Source organism: Hemitrygon akajei, chromosome 15 (genome assembly GCF_048418815.1).
Source record: "Hemitrygon akajei chromosome 15, sHemAka1.3, whole genome shotgun sequence".
Taxonomy (NCBI): domain Eukaryota; kingdom Metazoa; phylum Chordata; class Chondrichthyes; order Myliobatiformes; family Dasyatidae; genus Hemitrygon; species Hemitrygon akajei.
The window spans coordinates 89080859-89101381 of NC_133138.1; the positions used below are offsets into that span (position 1 = coordinate 89080859).

At 42.6% G+C, this 20523-nt stretch overlaps 1 protein-coding gene across 1 annotated transcript in view; it reads left to right on the forward strand.

Moving 5' to 3' along the window:
* Positions 1 to 1135: 1135 nt before the first annotated feature.
* The window catches only part of LOC140739622 (fibroblast growth factor 18-like), a 401578-nt gene continuing 382190 nt past the window's right edge, over positions 1136 to 20523 (forward strand). Inside the window, exon 1 of the mRNA XM_073068021.1 lies at positions 1136 to 1268. The gene's annotated coding sequence lies outside the window, so the exon portion shown is untranslated. The remainder of the gene's footprint in view (positions 1269 to 20523) is intronic.

Genomic DNA, 20523 nt, shown 5'->3' on the forward strand with positions numbered 1-20523 from the left:
TAACAGTGTTATGGGTATACCTGCACCTCAAAGACTACAGCAGTTCAAGCTGCTCACCAGCATCTTGCTAAGAGCATCTAGGGATAAGCAATTGAATGCTGGCTCAGCCTGCAAAGGTCATATCTCATTAACGGATTAAAATAATGTGATACTCTATATCAAAAAGTATTCTGAATCTAAAAACTGCACGACATATTGCAGTGAAATATTGTGGTGTCATTAATGGAGTACTGCTGTAACTTACACTCTTGTGAGTGAAAACTACAAATAGGATTTTCAGTAAAGACTATATCTCAAAGGGTAATGCAAAGAACATAGAGGTTTACAAGAAATGTGGTATAATGCTATACTGTGTGACATATCGTTGTTGATGTTGTTGAGTGCTGTCGAGTTGCCATTGACTCATGGCAACCCTGTGGATAGTATAGTGACATAACATAGTGTAATCTATATGCCAAAACTTTGAGGGCTAGTCCTAAAGTAATCTATAAATGTGAACCATGATTGATATATTTCAGTATAGTCTATTTCAAATTAAAATTGGGTCATATATCTCAATCTATTCTTCGGAACAAGATTGAGACTGATGCACCTCACCTTTTATTATTTAATGTATTTATTGTAATCCATGTATTCTAACATAATCCATATGACAATACTGTGAAGGATATGTCTCTGCATCCTAAATGCCAAATGACTTTGTTGTATAACAGATCTGTATGTGATAAAACTCAGTGTGGTTCATGAATGTTTTATTTGTATGTACCAGCTGTTTTGATCATTCAGGGAATGAATTTTAATTGTTTTTTTGCTTTCAAATATCAGTTTTAAAAAAAAATTTAACAAAGGGATGTTGCTTTGGCAGCTACAGAAGGTTTGTTTACCAGTGTTCACCAGCTGTTAGAGAAGCTGCTTTGACAAATCTATGTTGGATATTGCTGCTACACAAGGCCTTGCTATTTCAGATCAGGATTAGTCAGTTAAGGTTGGCACCTTGGTTGGCATTGACAAGTTGGGCCAAAGGGTCTGCTTCTGTGTGGTTTCTCTCTATTTTTGAAATTTGCATTGCTAGTTTTGTATAAAAAATGTTTAAATGTTTTGTTTATCTCAACAGTGAGCAGCATTGTTGTAACAGTATTGCGTGTAATGTTTTGAAATGGCATCCATGGAATGCAGCTACGAATGGCATCCTCTAAAGGACTTATTTCAGAAGACAGTCATTGGTGGATATCATTGAGATATACAACAAAACAGAATGCAATGATATTGTGAGTGAGAAATGTATTTTAATCAAACTTATTGTGACAAATCATGATGAAATGTTTAAAAGTGTTGTGCATGCAATATAGCTTAATGTTATATCTACCACAGTGTAATATATAGAACAGTGGTGGTATATTAGTGTGATGCATCCTGACAGAGTGAATGATGCAATTCTGTTTTATATATCTGAGTGATATCTGAATGCTGTAGCTCAGTGTAAGATATGAGATATACCTCTGTTAAAGGATATAGTAGTTTGTTGAGTTATATATTCCAGGATAATTTGTGTGATAACTAGTATGTAAAGGATACTCGAATATGAATGTTATAATGGAATAGTATCTAATCTAAATACTAAAGGACAGAAATTTCAGGGATTGCAGTAAGGTGTATAACTGAACTGTTTGAGATCAATACTGGTATAACATGTTGAACATTATTTAGTTTTACTTTGTAATTAAGTGCAAAAAAAAACTACCAATGACATATCTAGGTGTCAGCTATATAATAGGACTGTGTTTAATCTATTGTAATATGTCACAAAATGGGACCATTTTTCCTGGTATAACTTATGTAAGAAAGTTAATTAGAATATATACCAACACAGTATATTATGAACAGCAAAGCTGTATGTCTGGTATACACTATTATATGTCAGAGAAATGATGGTCCTATGTAGTTTAAATGATAGTTATATATTGATGTAATCTATATAAATGAGTTGAGACATATTCAGGTGTAAACATGTATCCGGTGTAAGCATTCTTATAGGACTTACAGAGATTGCCCAGTTGTAACTTGCATTATATGTTTAAAAAACACCCTTCTGTTCTTCATAGAAACATTGTGAATGATAAATACCCATGTAATCTATATAATAGATCCCTGAGTAATAAGTGTCAGTGCAACATGACAGAACTGGAAGAGGTATATTCTAATTTGGTATTTATCATTCATAAATTCTGACATACTGGTGTAATCTGGTAAAATTATACACCAGAACTCTGTATAATAAAACTTGGCTTACAGGATATATCCGAACTATTTGCCATACATAACTCACCTGCATATGAGTCATCTATCTGGTCTCTTCCACAACTTATTAAGTGGCTCTTGTTCAGTAAATGATGATGGGTTGTAAAGAAGTAACCATCTAGCAATTAGTAGAGAAGCTGAACTGAAAGCATACAGAATTCAGAATGAGATGCTGGGATCTTCCAACACATTGTATCTGCCTTCTGTATATCTGCTTATGGAAGTGTTGGGCAGTTGACTTCTTCCATCTGTGAGGTGCAAGGCTGGTGCACCTCCATCTGTGGGGTGATCGTGTAGTGAGTTCCTTCAACTGTTGAGTCAGGTGAGCAAACAGCTGTGTCGTTTTGAATGCGATCCTCCAGATGTTGGACATTGAGCAGATGAGCTTGCAGCTGTACTTGTTAATCCATTGGGTCCCTCCAGCTGTGAGGCAAAACACTGGAAATCTCCTTCAGCTGTGGTGTCATTTCTTTATTGTGGGATGTACTCTTGCTGTGGTCTTGGAGCAGTGGTGAGCTGACCTGGTTAGTTAAAGTAGCATGCATTGTTGTGTAGGTTAATTCTTTCTTCTAGGTAGACTTAATTTATTGGGTTCCTCCAGGTATATCTTGTTAGCCAGGTAAGTCCCTCCATTTGTGCTGTGTTGATCTCTGCTCTGCGTTGTTGAGATGAAGAGTTTGGTATGGTGATGTGCTATGCTGGATGTGTGGGAGAGGTCACTGGTGTACACCTCCAACTGTGTGTTGCACTGCTGCTGATCTCTTTGTCCTGTGGGGTAGCAGAGTTGTACAACACTGAAACAGACTCTTCAGTCCAACTGATTCCTGCTGACTTCTTCTTCGATATACACTAATCCCTTCTCCACACATTATGTCCATATCCTGATATGTCTTGCCTTATACAAATATCCATTAAGCACAGTAATTCTATCTGACCTTATCACCTCCTCTTGCAATGAGATCCAGATATCAGATACTCTGTGTGTGGAAAAACCTTTCTCCTCAAGGTCTGCTGATAACTCCTTCTTCTCATCTCAAAATATGACCTCCTGTTTTGATCCCTCTCTCTCCAGCACAATTATATCCTTTCTATAGTGTAGCTACAGGAATTGCACACTCCAGAGCTGGACACTTCAGAAATGCACACATCTGTGCAGTCCAATTGCACACTCCAAGTGCAATACTCCATGTCGATTAATCTATGTTTTGTAAAGTTGCACCATAAAGGAACTATTGACATGAGAATTTGCAAACATTCTGTGGTATCGTAACATTTATTGTACACTACCTGACTTACACTTACACTTATCAAGATTAAACTCCAACTGCCAATTCTCTGCCCAACTTCCAATCTGATCAATATCCTGCTATAGTCTTAGACGATCTTCCTCACTCTCCTCAATGCCAGCAATTGGCCACAGATTTCCAATCAGGGAAGTATCCTTCCACAACTACCCTCTGCCTCTTGTTACCAATTCAATGAGACAGCTTGCCTTGGATGTCATGTGCCTCACCCTTCTGTACCAGCCTACCATAAGACCATAAGAAATAAGAGCAGAATTAGGCCATTCAGCCCATCAAATCAGCTCCATCATTTCATCATGGCTGATTCCAGATTCCAGTCAACCTGATACACCATATCCTTTGATGCCCTGACAGATCAGGAAACAATCAACTTCCGCCTTAAATATACCCATGGCTCCACCGCAATCTGTGTCAGAGCATTCACCAATTCTAAGCTAAAAAATTCCTCAACTTTGTTCTAAAAGGTCACCCCTCAATTTTGATGCTGTGACCTCTAGTTTTGGATACCTCTACCAAAGGCAACATCCTCTCCACATCCATCTTACTTTGTCCTTTCAACATTCGGTAGGTTTCAATGAGATACTTTTGCATTCTTCTAAATTTCAGAGAGTAGAGGCCCAAAGCTGTACTCATTGAACCCCTGTTCACTGAATGTGTTAATCCCTTCATTCCCGGAATCATCCTCATGAGCCTTCTCTGGACTCTCTCCAATGACAACATATCTTTTCTGAGATAAGGGGCAAAAAACTGTTGACAATACTCCAAGTGCAGACTGACAAATGCCTTATAAAGCCTCAGTATGATCTCTTTCCTTTATATTCTATTCTTGAAATAAATGCCAACGTTGCATTTGCCTTTTTTACCAAAGACTCAATTAACCTTCTGGGAGTCTTGCACAAGGACTCCTGTGTCCCTCTGTATCTCTGATGTTTGACCTTTCTCCCCAATTTAGATTATAGTTCACATATTGCTCCTTTTACCAAAATGCATTTCCCAACTCTGTATTCCATCTGCCACTTTTTTGCCTATTCTTACAACTTGTCTAAGTCCTGCTGCCATTGCAATGCTTCCTCAGCACTACCTACCTCTCCACCTATCTTTGTATCATCTGCAAACTTTGCCAAAAGCCATCAATTCCATTGTCCAAATCACTGACAAACTTTGTGAAAAGTAGTGGTCCCAATACTGACTCCTGAGGAACACCACTAGTCACTGGCAGCTGAGCTGAAAAGGTCCTTTGCAGGACCTTGTCAAATGTCTATATTAAGGCTCATATAGACAATATCTACCTCCATGCCTTCATCAATTATCCTTGGTTAGCTCAAAAAACTCAAATTAGTGATGTACCATTTGTCCTGCATCAAGCCATGCTAACTGTACCTGATCCACAACTGGAGAAACTCAGCAGTCAAAACATGCAGGAGAAATTCACAATGCCAACAGTTTAAAGTCAAAAGAAGGGCAGTCCCACAAACCACAAATCGAGGACTTCATTTCTCCAATGTTCCACCACTGCAGGAACTTTCCAGCCTAAAGCCTGCAGCTAAAGGAATTTGCCATCACAACAACCCATAACTGAAGGAATTTAAGACCTCAAAATCATGGATTTTTGCAAATGTGATCTATCCCTTCAGCTTCCGGGTTATTGGGATTGTGAATTTCTCCAATGGTGTTTTGGACTGGTATATTCCTCCAACTGTAGGTGTTAGGATGTGTTCCTACAGCTGTGCCCACCTGGGCTGCTGAACTCCTTTGGCTGAGGTAGTGTGTTTATGAATTCCTACAGCCTGGAGTCTTCCTCCAGATGTACTGCTCTCATTGTGGGTGAGCAGGGCAATAGAGCTGTGCTGTGGAATTCCTCAAGATGTTTTGCATTGATTCTGTGGTGTGATAGGCATTGAATATTTTCACCTACAGAATCTTGAATAGGATTTTTCCTCCCATGGTTTGGTAACAGACTAGTGATTCCTTCCAGCAGAAGAATGTTTGGTTTGTGGGATTCAGCTGTAAAGATTTGGAGGTTTACCCATTGGCTATGATGTGTTTAAATGGTGGTTTTCAAATTGTGAAATGGCAGCTTGGTGTGTTCCTTTTGCTAGCTGATAGTGGTGAATGTACGTGGAGTGTAAAGTTATTCAGTTGCTGACCTTGAAGTCTTAGGATGGTGAGAAATTGTGTTCCTCCAGCTGTACGTTACTGAGTTGATAAGTTCTCCAACTACGGGTTCCTTGGTTGGCAAGTTTCCCAGTTCTGCATTCCGGTGTTGATAAATTTTGCAGTTGTGTATCCTGGGTTGGTGAGTTCTCCAAATATGTTTTTTTGGATTGTTGAATTCTCTAGATGTGTTTTCCTGAGTTGGTGAGTTCTCCAGTTGAGTTCCTGGGTTGGTGAATTCTCCAGTTGTGTGCTCTGCAGTTGGTGAGTTTTCTAGTTGTGCTTTCCTTGGCTGATAAGATCTCCAGTGATGTGTTCCAGCATCAGTGAGTCCTCCAGGTGTGTGTTCCCAGGTTGGTGAATTCTCCAGCTCTGTGTTCCCGAGTTATTGATTTCTCTATTTGTGTGTTCCTGGGTTGGTGAGTTCTCCAGTTGTGTGTTCCTGGGTTACTGAGATCTCCAGTGAGTTCCAGGGTCAGTGAGTTCTCTGGTTGAGTTCCTGGGGAACACACAACTCACCAAGAGTTGTGTATTTCCCATTTGGTGAGTTCTGCAGGTGTGTGTTCCTGGGTTGATGTGTTCTCCAATTTTGTGCTCCTGGATTGGTGAGTTCTCCAGTTTTGTGTTCCTGAGTTGTTGAATTCTTTGATTGTGTGCTAATGTGGTGGCAAGTTCTCCAGTTGTGTGTTACCCAGTTGGTGAGTTCTCCAGTTTTGTGTTCCTCAGTTGGTGTGTTTCCAAATTGATGAATGCTCCTGATCTGTGTTCCTGAGCTGATGAATTCTTCAGTTGTCTGTTCCTAGATTGGTGAGTTCTCGGTTGTGTGTTCCTTGGTGGGTGAGTTATCCAATTGGGTGTTCCTGAGTTGGTGAGTCCCTGTTTGCATGTTCTTGGGTTGGAGAGCTCTCTGTGGTGTGTTGCTCAGTAGCTGAGTTCTCCAATTGTGTTTTCTTGAGCTGGTGCATTCTCCATTTGGTGATTTCTCCAGTTACGCGTTCAGATGTTGTTGAGTTCTCCAGTTTTGTGTTCCCCAGTTGGTGAGTTCTCCATTTGTGTGTTCCTGAATTGTTGAGTTCTCCAGTTGTGTGTTCCACAGATGGTGAATTCCACAGTTGTTTGTTCCTGAGTTGGTGAGTTCTTCAGTTGTGCGTTCCTGGCTAGCTGTCTTTTCCAGGTGTGCGTTCTGGGATTTGTGAGTTCTCCCATTGTGCGTTCCTGGGTTGGTGAATTCTCCATTTTGTGTTACATGTTAGAGAGTTCTCCAGTTGTTCGTTCCTGTGTTGGTGTGTTCTCTAGTTTTGCATTCCCCAGTTTGTGAATTTTCCATTTTTGTGTTCCTAGTTCTCTAGTTGTGTGTTTCTTGGTAGGTGAGTGTTCCATTGTGTGTTCCTGTGGCAGTGAATTCTCCTATTGTGTGTTCCTGGGTGAGTGAGTTCCCCAGTCGTGATTTCACGGTTGGTGAGTTCTCCAGTTTTGTGTTCCGCAGTTGTTGAGTTCTCCAGTTTTGTGTTCCTCATTTGATGAGTTCCCCAGTTGTGTGTTCATGAGTTCTCCAGTTTTTTGTTCCCCGAGTTGTTGAGTTCTCCAATTGGGTGTTCCTGTGGTGGTCATTTCTCTAGTGTGCATTCATCAGTTGGTGACTTCTACAGTTGTCTGTTCATGGGCTGGTGAGTTCCCCAGTTGTGCATTCCTGGGTTAGTAAGTTCTCCAGTTTTGTGTTCATTGGTTGGTGAGTTATTCAGTTTTGTGTTCCCCAGTTTGTGAGTTCTCCAGTTGTGAGTTCCCTGGTTGGTAAGTTCCCCTGCTGTATGTCCCAGGGTTGTTGAGTTCTCCAGTTTCATGTTCCACAGATGATGAGTTCCCCAGTTGTGTGTTCCTGAGTTATAATGCTTTCCACTTATGTGTTCCTGAGTTGATGAATTCTCCAGTTGTGTGTTCCACTGTTGGTGAGTTCTCCAGTTTTATGCTCCTGAGTTGATAATTTCCCCAATTGTGTGTTCATTGGTTAGTGAGTTCTCTTGTGTGTTTCAGAGTTGGAGAGTTCTCCAATTCTGTGTTCCTTAGTTGTTGAGTTCTCCAGTCACGTGTTGCTGTGGTGATGAGTTCTGTACTTGTGTGATACCCAGTTGGTGAATTCTCCAGTTGTGTGTTCCTGGGCTGGTGAATTCTTGAGTTTTCCAGTTGGTGTTCCCCATTTAGGGAGTTTTCCATTTCTGTGTTTATGACTTGGTGAGTTCTCCAGTTGTCTATTCATGGGCTGATGAGTTCACAGTTTGTGTTCCTGGGTTAGTGCGCACTCCAGTTTTGTATTCCCCAATTTGTGTGATCCCCAGTTGGTGAGAGCTCCAGTTTATGTTACCCAGTTGGTGTGTTTTCCATTTAGACAATAGACAATAGGTGCAGAAGTAGACCATTCGGCCCTTCGAGCCTGCACCGCCATTTTGAGATCATGGCTGATCAATTCCTATCAATACCTGGTTCCTGCCTTGTCCCCATATCCCTTGATTCCCCTATCCATAAGATACCTATCTAGCTCCTTCTTGAAAGCATCCAGAGAATTGGCCTCCACTACCTTCCGAGGCAGTGCATTCCAGACCCCCACAACTCTCTGGGAGAAGAAGTTTTTCCTTAACTCTGTCCTAAATGACCTACCCCTTATTCTCAAACCATGCCCTCTGGTACTGGACTCTCCCAGCATCTGGAACATATTTCCTGCCTCTATCTTGTCCAATCCCTTAATAATCTTATATGTTTCAATCAGATCCCCTCTCAATCTCCTTAATTCCAGCGTGTACAAGCCCAGTCTCTCTAACCTCTCTGCGTAAGACAGTCCAGACATCCCAGGAATTAACCTCGTGAATCTACGCTGCACTTCCTCTACAGCCAGGATGTCCTTCCTTAACCCTGGAGACCAAAACTTTACACAATACTCCAGGTGTGGTCTCACCAGGGCTCTGTACAAATGCAAGAGGATTTCCTTGCTCTTGTACTCAATTCCCTTTGTAATAAAGGCCAACATTCCATTAGCCTTCTTCACTGCCTGCTGCACTTGCTCATTCACCTTCAGTGACTGATGAACAAGGACTCCGAGATCTCTTTGTATTACTCCCTTATCCAACTCTATACCATTCGGATAATAATCTGCCTTCCTGTTCTTCCTCCCAAAGTGGATAACCTCACACTTATTCACATTAAACGCCATCTGCCAAGTATCTGCCCACTCACCCAGCCTATCCAAGTCACCCTGAATTCTCCTAACATCCTCATCACATGTCACACTGCCACCCAGCTTAGTATCATCAGCAAATTTGCTGATGTTATTTTCTATGCCTTCATCCAAATCGTTAACGTAAATGGTAAACAGCTGTGGTCCCAATACCGAACCCTGTGGCACCCCACTAGTCACCACCTGCCATTCCGAGAAACACCCATTCACCGCTACCCTTTGCTTTCTATCTGCCAACCAGTTTTCTATCCATGTCAATGCCTTCCCCCCGATGCCCTGAGCTTTGATTTTACCCATCAATCTTCTATGTGGGACCTTATCAAATGCCTTCTGAAAATCGAGGTACACTACATCCACTGGATCTCCCCCGTCTAACTTCCTGGTTACATCCTCGAAAAACTCCAACAGATTAGTCAAGCATGATTTACCCTTGGTAAATCCATGCTGGCTCGGCCCAATCCTATCACTGCTATCTAGATATGCCACTATTTCATCCTTAATAATGGACTCTAGCATCTTTCCCACCACCGATGTCAGGCTGACAGGTCGATAGTTCTCTGTTTTCTCCCTCCCTCCTTTATTAAAAAGTGGGATAACATTAGCCATTCTCCAATCCTCAGGAACTGATCCTGAATCTAAGGAACATTGGAAAATGATTACCAATGTATCCGCAATTTCCAGGGCCACCTCCTTTAGTACCCTAGGGTGCACACCATCTGGACCTGGGGATTTGTCAGCCTTCAGTCCCATCAGTCTTCTCATCACCGTTTCCTTCCGAATGTCAATCTGTTTCATTTCCTCTGTTACCCTATGTCCTTGGCCCATCCATACATCTGGGAGATTGCTTGTGTCTTCCTTAGTGAAAACAGATCTAAAGTACTCATTAACTTCTTCTGCCATTTCTCTGTTTCCCATAACAATTTCACCCAATTCATTCTTCAAGGGCCCAACATTGTTCTTAACTATCTTCTTTCTCTTCACATACCTAAAAAAGCTTTTGCTATCTTCCTTTATATTCCCGGCTAGCTTGCATTCGTACCTCATTTTTTCTCCCCGTATTGTCTTTTTAGTTAAGTTCTGTTGTTCTTAAAAAATTCCCAATCATCTGTCCTCCCACTCACCTTAGCTCTGTCATATTTCCATTTTTTTTAATGCTATGCAGTCTCTGACTTCCTTTGTCAACCACTGAGGCCCCTTTCCCCCCTTTGAATCCTTCCTTCTCTAGGGGATGAACTGATTTTGCACCTTGTGCATTATTCCCAAGAATACCTGCCATTGGTGTTCCACTGCCTTTTCTGCTAGGCTATCTGTCCAGTCAACTTTGGCCAGCTCCTCCCTCATGGCTCCATAGTTTCCCCTGTTCATCTGCAACACTGACACCTCCGAGCTGCCCTTATCCTTCTCAAATTGCAGATAAAAGCTTAGCATATTGTGATCACTACCTCCTAATGGCTCCTTTACTGCGAGATCACTTATCAAATCCTGTTCATTACATAACACTAAATCCAGAATAGTCTTGTCCCTGGTCACATGCCAATGTTAACTCCCTATTCAACTTGCACCCAATATCCATGCTACTGATGGGTGGCCTGTAGACAACACCCATTTGGGTCCTTTTGCCCTTACTGTTCCTCAGTTCTATCCACACAGACTCTACTTCTCCTGAACCTATGTCCCCCCTTGCAAAGGACTGAATCTCATTCCTCACCAACAGGGCCACCCTGTTGTGTATTCCTGGTTTGGTGAGTTCTCCAGATATGAGTTTCTGGGTTACGGAGTTCCCCAATTGTGAGTTCCTTCATTGGTAAGTTCTCAGTTGTATGTTCCTGGGCTGGTGAGTTCTCAGGTTGTGTGTTCCCCAGTTTGAGAGTTCTCAGGTTGTGTGTTCCCCAGTATGAGAATTCTCAGGTTGTGTGTTCCCCAGTTTGAGAATTCTCAGGTTGTGTGTTCCCTAGTTTGTTAATTCTCAGTTTGTGTGTTCTGCAGATTGTGAGTTCTTCAAGGTTGTGTGTTACCCAGGTTAAGAGTTCTCCAGGTTGTGTGTTCCGCAGTTTCTGAGTTCTCAGGTTGTGTGTTCCACAGTTTGTGAGTTCTCAGGTTGTGTGTTCCACAGTTTGTGAGTTCTCAGTTTGTGCGTTCCCCATTTGAGAATTATCAGTTTGTGTGTTCCCCTGTTTGTGAGATCTCAGGTTGTGAGTTCCCCGGTTTGTGATTTCTCAGTTTGTGTATTCCCCAGTTTGTGAATTCTCAGGTTGATTGTTCCCCAGTTTGTGAGTTCTCCAGGTTGTGTGTTCCCCAGTTTGAGAATTCTCAGTTTGTGTGTTCCCCAGTTTGTGAGTTCTCCAGATTATGTGTTACCCAGTTTGTGAATTTTCAGTTTGTGTGTTCCCCAGTTTAAGAATTCTCAGTTCGTGTGATCCCCAGTTTGGGAGTTCCAGGTTGTAATTACTCCAGTTTGAGTGTTCTCAGGTTGTGTGTTCACCAGTTTGTGAGTTCTCCAGGTTGTGTGTTCCCCAGTTTGAGAATACTCGGGTTGTGTGTTCCCCCGTTTGAGAATTCTCAGTTTGTGTGTTCCCCGTTTGAGAATTCTCAGGTTGTGTGTTCCCCAGTTTGTGAGTTCCGCAGTTTGTGAATTCTCAGTTTGTGAGTTCTCAGTTTGTGTGTTTCCCTTTTGAGAATTCTTAGGTTGTGTGTTCCCAGTTTGTGAGTTCTTAGTTTGTGTTCTCCGTTTGATAGTTCTCAGGTTAAGTGTTCCCCTGTTTGTAAATTCTTAGTTTGTGTGTTCCCCAGTTTGTGAGTTCTCCTGGTTGTGTGTTCCCCTGTTGGTGAGTTCTCAGTTTGTGTGTTCCCCAGTTTGTGAATTCTCAGTTTGTGTGTTCCCCTGTTTGTGAACTCTCAGTTTGTGTGTTCTCCGTTTGAGAGTTCTCAGGTTGTGTGCTCCCCTGTTTGTGAATTCTCAGTTTGTGTGTTCTCAGGTTGTGTGTTCCCCAGTTTGTGAGTTCTCCAGCATGGGTGTTCCACAGTTTGAGAATTCTCAGGTTGTGTGTTCCCCAGTTTGAGAATTCTCAGTTTGTGTGTTCCCCAGTTTGAGAGTTCCGCAGTTTGTGAATTCTCAGTTTGTGAGTTCTCAGTTTGTGTGTTTCCCTTTTGAGAATTCTTAGGTTGTGTGTTCCCAGTTTGTGAGTTCTTAGTTTGTGTTCTCCGTTTGATAGTTCTCAGGTTGAGTGTTCCCCTGTTTGTAAATTCTCAGTTTGTGTGTTCCCCAGTTTGTGAGTTCTCCTGGTTGTGTGTTCCCCTGTTGGTGAGTTCTCAGTTTGTGTGTTCCCCAGTTTGTGAATTCTCAGTTTGTGTGTTCCCCTGTTTGTGAACTCTCAGTTTGTGTGTTCTCCGTTTGAGAGTTCTCAGGTTGTGTGCTCCCCTGTTTGTGAATTCTCAGTTTGTGTGTTCTCAGGTTGTGTGTTCCCCAGTTTGTGAGTTCTCCAGCATGGGTGTTCCACAGTTTGAGAATTCTCAGGTTGTGTGTTCCCCAGTTTGAGAATTCTCAGTTTGTGTGTTCCCCAGTTTGAGAGTTCATAGGTTGTGTGTTCCCCAGTTTGAGAATTCTCAGTTTGTGTGTTCCCCAGTGTGAGTTCTCCTGGTTGTGTGTTCCCCTGTTTGTGAGTTCTCAGTTAGTGTGTTCCCCATTTTGTGAATTTTCAGTGTGTGTGTTCCCCTGTTTGTGAATTCTCAGTTTGATGGTTCTCAGGTTGTGAGTTCATAAAGGTTGTGTGTTCCCCAGTTTGTGAATTCTCAGTTTGTGAGTTCCCCATTTTGTGAGTTTTCTGGATGTAATTACTCCAGTTTGAGTGTTCTCTGGTTGTGTGTTCACCAGATTGAGAATTCTCAGTCTGTGTGTTCCCCAGTTTGTGAGTTCTCCATGTTGTGTGTTCCCCAGTTTGAGAATTCTCAGGTTGTGTGTTCCCCAGTTTGAGAATCCTCAGTTTGTGGTTTCCCCAGTTTGTGGGTTCTCTAGGTTGTGTATTTCCCAGTTTGTGAGTTGTCAGGTTGTGTGTTCCGCAGTTTGAGAGTTGTCAGGTTGTGTGTTCCGCAGTTTGTGAATTCTCAGTTTGTGTGTTCCCCTGTTTGTGAATTCTCAGTTTGTGTGTTCTCAGATTGTGTGTTCCCCAGTTTGTGAGTTCTCCAGCATCGGTGTTCCGCAGTTTGGTAATTCTCAGGTTGTGTGTTCCCCAGTCTGAGAATTCTTAATTTGTGTGTTCCCCAGTTTGAGAATTCTCAGGTTGTGTGTTCCCCAGTTTGAGAATTCTCAGGTTGTGTGTTCCCCAGTTTGTGAGTTCTCCAGATTATGTGTTACCCAGTTTGTGAATTTTCAGTTTGTGTGTTCCCCAGTTTAAGAATTCTCAGTTCGTGTGATCCCCAGTTTGGGAGTTCCAGGTTGTAATTACTCCAGTTTGAGTGTTCTCAGGTTGTGTGTTCACCAGTTTGTGAGTTCTCCAGGTTGTGTGTTCCCCAGTTTGAGAATACTCAGGTTGTGTGTTCCCCCGTTTGAGAATTCTCAGTTTGTGTGTTCCCCGTTTGAGAATTCTCAGGTTGTGTGTTCCCCAGTTTGTGAGTTCCGCAGTTTGTGAATTCTCAGTTTGTGAGTTCTCAGTTTGTGTGTTTCCCTTTTGAGAATTCTTAGGTTGTGTGTTCCCAGTTTGTGAGTTCTTAGTTTGTGTTCTCCGTTTGATAGTTCTCAGGTTGAGTGTTCCCCTGTTTGTAAATTCTCAGTTTGTGTGTTCCCCAGTTTGTGAGTTCTCCTGGTTGTGTGTTCCCCTGTTGGTGAGTTCTCAGTTTGTGTGTTCCCCAGTTTGTGAATTCTCAGTTTGTGTGTTCCCCTGTTTGTGAACTCTCAGTTTGTGTGTTCTCCGTTTGAGAGTTCTCAGGTTGTGTGCTCCCCTGTTTGTGAATTCTCAGTTTGTGTGTTCTCAGGTTGTGTGTTCCCCAGTTTGTGAGTTCTCCAGCATGTGTGTTCCACAGTTTGAGAATTCTCAGGTTGTGTGTTCCCCAGTTTGAGAATTCTCAGTTTGTGTGTTCCCCAGTTTGAGAGTTCATAGGTTGTGTGTTCCCCAGTTTGAGAATTCTAAGTTTGTGTGTTCCCCAGTTTGTGAATTCTCAGTTTGTGAGTTCTCAGGTTGTGAGTTCCCCAGTTTGTGAGTTCTCCAGCATGGGTGTTCCACAGTTTGAGAATTCTCAGGTTGTGTGTTCCCCAGTTTGAGAATTCTCAGTTTGTGTGTTCCCCAGTTTGAGAGTTCCGCAGTTTGTGAATTCTCAGTTTGTGAGTTCTCAGTTTGTGTGTTTCCCTTTTGAGAATTCTTAGGTTGTGTGTTCCCAGTTTGTGAGTTCTTAGTTTGTGTTCTCCGTTTGATAGTTCTCAGGTTGAGTGTTCCCCTGTTTGTAAATTCTCAGTTTGTGTGTTCCCCAGTTTGTGAGTTCTCCTGGTTGTGTGTTCCCCTGTTGGTGAGTTCTCAGTTTGTGTGTTCCCCAGTTTGTGAATTCTCAGTTTGTGTGTTCCCCTGTTTGTGAACTCTCAGTTTGTGTGTTCTCCGTTTGAGAGTTCTCAGGTTGTGTGCTCCCCTGTTTGTGAATTCTCAGTTTGTGTGTTCTCAGGTTGTGTGTTCCCCAGTTTGTGAGTTCTCCAGCATGGGTGTTCCACAGTTTGAGAATTCTCAGGTTGTGTGTTCCCCAGTTTGAGAATTCTCAGTTTGTGTGTTCCCCAGTTTGAGAGTTCATAGGTTGTGTGTTCCCCAGTTTGAGAATTCTCAGTTTGTGTGTTCCCCAGTTTGTGAGTTCTCCTGGTTGTGTGTTCCCCTGTTTGTGAGTTCTCAGTTAGTGTGTTCCCCATTTTGTGAATTTTCAGTGTGTGTGTTCCCCTGTTTGTGAATTCTCAGTTTGATGGTTCTCAGGTTGTGAGTTCATAAAGGTTGTGTGTTCCCCAGTTTGTGAATTCTCAGTTTGTGAGTTCCCCATTTTGTGAGTTTTCTGGATGTAATTACTCCAGTTTGAGTGTTCTCTGGTTGTGTGTTCACCAGATTGAGAATTCTCAGTCTGTGTGTTCCCCAGTTTGTGAGTTCTCCATGTTGTGTGTTCCCCAGTTTGAGAATTCTCAGGTTGTGTGTTCCCCAGTTTGAGAATCCTCAGTTTGTGGTTTCCCCAGTTTGTGGGTTCTCTAGGTTGTGTATTTCCCAGTTTGTGAGTTGTCAGGTTGTGTGTTCCGCAGTTTGAGAGTTGTCAGGTTGTGTGTTCCGCAGTTTGTGAATTCTCAGTTTGTGTGTTCCCCTGTTTGTGAATTCTCAGTTTGTGTGTTCCCCGTTTGAGAATTCTAAGTTTGTGTGTTCCCCTGTTTGTGAACTCTCAGTTTGTGTGTTCTCCGTTTGAGAGTTCTCAGGTTGTGTGCTCCCCTGTTTGTGAATTCTCAGTTTGTGTGTTCTCAGGTTGTGTGTTCCCCAGTTTGTGAGTTCCCCAGCATGGGTGTTCCACAGTTTGAGAATTCTCAGGTTGTGTGTTCCCCAGTTTGAGAATTCTCAGTTTGTGTGTTCCCCAGTTTGAGAGTTCATAGGTTGTGTGTTCCCCAGTTTGAGAATTCTCAGTTTGTGTGTTCCCCAGTTTGTGAGTTCTCCTGGTTGTGTGTTCCCCTGTTTGTGAGTTCTCAGTTAGTGTGTTCCCCATTTTGTGAATTCTCAGTGTGTGTGTTCCCCTGTTTGTGAATTCTCAGTTTGATGGTTCTCAGGTTGTGAGTTCATAAAGGTTGTGTGTTCCCCAGTTTGTGAATTCTCAGTTTGTGAGTTCCCCATTTTGTGAGTTTTCTGGATGTAATTACTCCAGTTTGAGTGTTCTCTGGTTGTGTGTTCACCAGATTGAGAATTCTCAGTCTGTGTGTTCCCCAGTTTGTGAGTTCTCCATGTTGTGTGTTCCCCAGTTTGAGAATTCTCAGGTTGTGTGTTCCCCAGTTTGAGAATCCTCAGTTTGTGGTTTCCCCAGTTTGTGGGTTCTCTAGGTTGTGTATTTCCCAGTTTGTGAGTTGTCAGGTTGTGTGTTCCGCAGTTTGTGAATTCTCAGTTTGTGTGTTCCCCGTTTGAGAATTCTAAGTTTGTGAATTCTCAGTTTGTGTGTTCTCAGATTGTGTGTTCCCCAGTTTGTGAGTTCTCCAGCATCGGTGTTCCGCAGTTTGGTAATTCTCAGGTTGTGTGTTCCCCAGTCTGAGAATTCTTAATTTGTGTGTTCCCCAGTTTGAGAATTCTCAGGTTGTGTGTTCCCCAGTTTGAGAATTCTCAGGTTGTGTGTTCCCCAGTTTGAGAATTCTCAGTTTGTGTGTTCCCCAGTTTGAGAGTTCGTAGGTTGTGTGTTCTACAGATTGAGAATTCTCAGGATGTATGATCCCGTGTTTGTGAGTTCCGCAGTTTGTGAATTCTCAGTTTGTGTGTTCCCTAGTTTGTGAGTACTGCAGGTTGTGTGTTCCGAAGGTTGTTAATTCTCAGGTTGTGCGTTCCCAATTTTGGGAGTTTTCTGGTTGTGTGTTCCGCAGTTTGAGAGTTGTCAGGTTGTGTGTTCCGCAGTTTGAGAGTTCGTAGGTTGTGTGTTCTACAGATTGAGAATTCTCAGGATGTATGATCCCGTGTTTGTGAGTTCCGCAGTTTGTGAATTCTGAGTTTGTGTGTTCCCTAGTTTGTGAGTACTGCAGGTTGTGTGTTCCGAAGTTTGTTAATTCTCAGGTTGTGCGTTCCCGATTTTGGGAGTTTTCTGGTTGTAATTTCTCCAGTTTGAGTGTTCTCAGGTTGTGTGTTCACCAGATTGAGTCTGTGTGTTCCCCAGTTTGTGAGTTCTCAGTTTGTGTGTTCCCCAGTTTGTGAGTACTCCAGGTTGTGTGTTCCACAGTTTGTGAATTCTCAGGTTGTGTGTTCCCTATTTGAGAATTCTCAGTTTGTGTCTCCCTGTTTGAGAATTCTCAGGTTGTGTGTGCCCCATTTTGTGAATTCTCAGGTTGTGTGTTCCCTATTTGAGAATTCTCAGTTTGTGTCTCCCTGTTTGAGAATTCTCAGGTTGTGTGTGCCCCATTTTGTGAGTTCTCAGTTTGTGTGTCTCCGTTTGAGAATTCTCAGGTTGTGTGTTCCCCAGTTTGTGAGTACTCCAGGTTGTTTGTTCCACAGTTTGTGAATTCTCAGTTTGTGTGTTCCCCAGTTTGTGAGTACTCCAGGTTGTGTGTTCCCCAGTTTGTGAATTCTCAGTTTGTGTGTTCCCCAGTTTGTGAGTTCTCCAGGTTGTGTGTTCCCCAGATTGAGAATTCTCAGGTTGTGTGTTTCCCGTTTGAGAATTCTTAGGTTGTGTGTTCCCATTTTGATAATTCTCAGTTTGTATGTTCCCCAGTTTGTGGGTTGTCAGGTTGTGTGTTCCGCAGTTTGTGAACTCTCAGTTTGTGTGTTCCCCGTTTGAGAATTCTAAGTTTGTGTGTTCCCCATTTTGTGAATTCTCAGTTTGTGTGTTCCACGTTTGAGTATTCTAAGTTTGTATGTTCCCCAGTTTGTGAATTCTCAGTTTGTGTGTTCCCCGTTTGAGAATTCTAAGTTTGTGTGTTCCCCAGTTTGTGAATTCTCAGTTTGTGAGTTCTCAGGTTGTGAGTTCCCCAGTTTGTGAGTTCTCCAGCATGGGTGTTCCACAGTTTGAGAATTCTCAGATGTTGTGATCCTCAGTTTGAGAAATCTCAGTTTGTGTGTTCCCCAGTTTGTGAATTCTCAGTTTGTGTGTTCCCCTGTTTGTGAACTCTCAGTTTGTGTGTTCCCCATTTGAGAATTCTAAGTTTGTGTGTTCCCCAGTTTGTGAATTCTCAGTTTGTGTGTTCCCCAGTTTGTGAGTACTCCAGGTTGTGTGTTCCACGGTTTGTGAATTCTCAGGTTGTGTGTTCCCCATTTGAGAATTCTAAGTTTGTGTCTCCCCGTTTGAGAATTCTCAGGTTGGGTGTGCCCCATTCTGTGAGTTCTCAGTTTGTGTGTTTCCCGTTTGAGAATTCTAAGTTTGTGTGTTCCCCGTTTGAGAGTTCTAAGTTTGTGTGTTCCCCAGTTTGTGAGTACTCCAGGTTGTGTGTTCCACAGTTTGAGAATTCTCAGTTTGTGTCTCCCTGTTTGAGAATTCTCAGGTTGTGTGTGCCCCATTTTGTGAGTTCTCAGTTTGTGTGTTTCCCGTTTGAGAATTCTTAGGTTTTGTGTTCCCAGTTTGAGAATTCTCAGTTTGTGTTTTTCCCAGTTTGTGGGTTGTCAGGTTGTGTGTTCCGCAGTTTGTGAACTCTCAGTTTGTGTGTCCCCGTTTGAGTATTCTCAGGTTTTGTCTTCCCCATTTTGTGAGTTCTCAGGTTGTAATTAATCCAGTTTGTGTGTTCTCAGTTTGTATGTTCACCAGATTGAGAATTCTCAGTCTGTGTGTTCCCCAGTTTGAGAGTTCGTAGGTTGTGTGTTCTACAGATTGAGAATTCTCAGGATGTATGATCCCGTGTTTGTGAGTTCCGCAGTTTGTGAATTCTCAGTTTGTGTGTTCCCTAGTTTGTGAGTACTGCAGGTTGTGTGTTCCGAAGTTTGTTAATTCTCAGGTTGTGCGTTCCCGATTTTGGGAGTTTTCTGGTTGTAATTTCTCCAGTTTGAGTGTTCTCAGGTTGTGTGTTCACCAGATTGAGTCTGTGTGTTCCCCAGTTTATGAGTTCTCAGTTTGTGTGTTCCCCAGTTTGTGAGTACTCCAGGTTGTGTGTTCCACAGTTTGTGAATTCTCAGGTTGTGTGTTCCCTATTTGAGAATTCTCAGTTTGTGTCTCCCTGTTTGAGAATTCTCAGGTTGTGTGTGCCCCATTTTGTGAGTTCTCAGTTTGTGTGTTTCCCGTTTGAGAATTCTTAGGTTTTGTGTTCCCAGTTTGAGAATTCTCAGTTTGTGTTTTTCCCAGTTTGTGGGTTGTCAGGTTGTGTGTTCCGCAGTTTGTGAACTCTCAGTTTGTGTGTCCCCGTTTGAGTATTCTCAGGTTTTGTGTTCCCCATTTTGTGAGGTCTAAGGTTGTAATTAATCCAGTTTGTGTGTTCTCAGTTTGTATGTTCACCAGATTGAGAATTCTCAGTCTGTGTGTTCCCCAGTTTGTGAGTTCTCCATGTTGTGTGTTCCCCAGTTTGAGAATTCTCTGGTTATGTGTTCCCCAGCTTGAGAATTCTCAGTTTGTGTGTCGCTGTTTGAGAATTCTCAGGTTGTGTGTTCCCCAGTTTGTGATTTCTCAGTTTGTGAGTTCTCAGTTTGTGTGTTTCCCGTTTGAGAATTCTTAGGTTGTGTGTTCCCCAGTTTGAGTTCTCAGTTTGTGTTCCCCAGTTTGTGAGTTCTCAGGTTGTTAGCTCTCCAGGTTGTGAGCTCTCCAGGTTGTTAGTTCTCCAGGCTGAGTGTTCTCCAGGTTGTGTGTTCCCCGTTTGAAAATTCTCATTTTGTGTATTCCCCAGTCTGTGAGTTCTCCAGGTTGTGTGTTCCCCAGTTTGTGAATTCTCAGGTTGTGCGTTCCCCATTTTGTGAGTTTTCTGGTTGTAATTACTCCAGTTTGAGTGTTCTCAGATTGTGTGTTCACCAGATTGAGAATTCTCAGTCTGTGTGTTCCCCAGTTTGTGAGTTCTCCAGGTTGTGTGTTCCCCAGATTGAGAATTCTCAGGTTGTGTGTTTCCCGTTTGAGAATTCTTAGTTTGTGTGTTCCCAGTTTGATAATTCTCAGTTTGTATGTTCCCCAGTTTGTGAATTCTCAGTTTGTGTGTTCCCCTGTTTGTGAACTCTCAGTTTGTGTGTTCTCCGTTTGAGAGTTCTCAGGTTGTGTGTTCCCCAGTTTGTGAGTTCTCCAGCATGTGTGTTCCACAGTTTGAGAATTCTCAGGTTGTGTGTTCCCCAGTTTGAGAATTCTCAGTTTGTGTGTTCCCCAGTTTGAGAGTTCATAGGTTGTGTGTTCCCCAGTTTGAGAATTCTCAGTTTGTGTGTTCCCCAGTTTGTGAGTTCTCCTGGTTTTGTGTTCCCCTGTTTGTGAGTTCTCAGTTAGTGTGTTCCCCATTTTGTGAATTCTCAGTGTGTGTGTTCCCCTGTTTGTGAATTCTCAGTTTGATGGTTCTCAGGTTGTGAGTTCATAAAGGTTGTGTGTTCCCCAGTTTGTGAATTCTCAGTTTGTGAGTTCCCCATTTTGTGAGTTTTCTGGATGTAATTACTCCAGTTTGAGTGTTCTCTGGTTGTGTGTTCACCAGATTGAGAATTGTCAGTCTGTGTGTTCCGCAGTTTGTGAGTTCTCCATGTTGTGTGTTCCGCAGTTTGAGAGTTGTCAGGTTGTGTGTTCCCCAGTTTGTGAATTCTCAGGTTGTGCGTTCCCCATTTTGTGAGTTTTCTGGTTGTAATTACTCCAGTTTGAGTGTTCTCAGATTGTGTGTTCACCAGATTGAGAATTCTCAGTCTGTGTGTTCCCCAGTTTGTGAGTTCTCCAGGTTGTGTGTTCCCCAGATTGAGAATTCTCAGGTTGTGT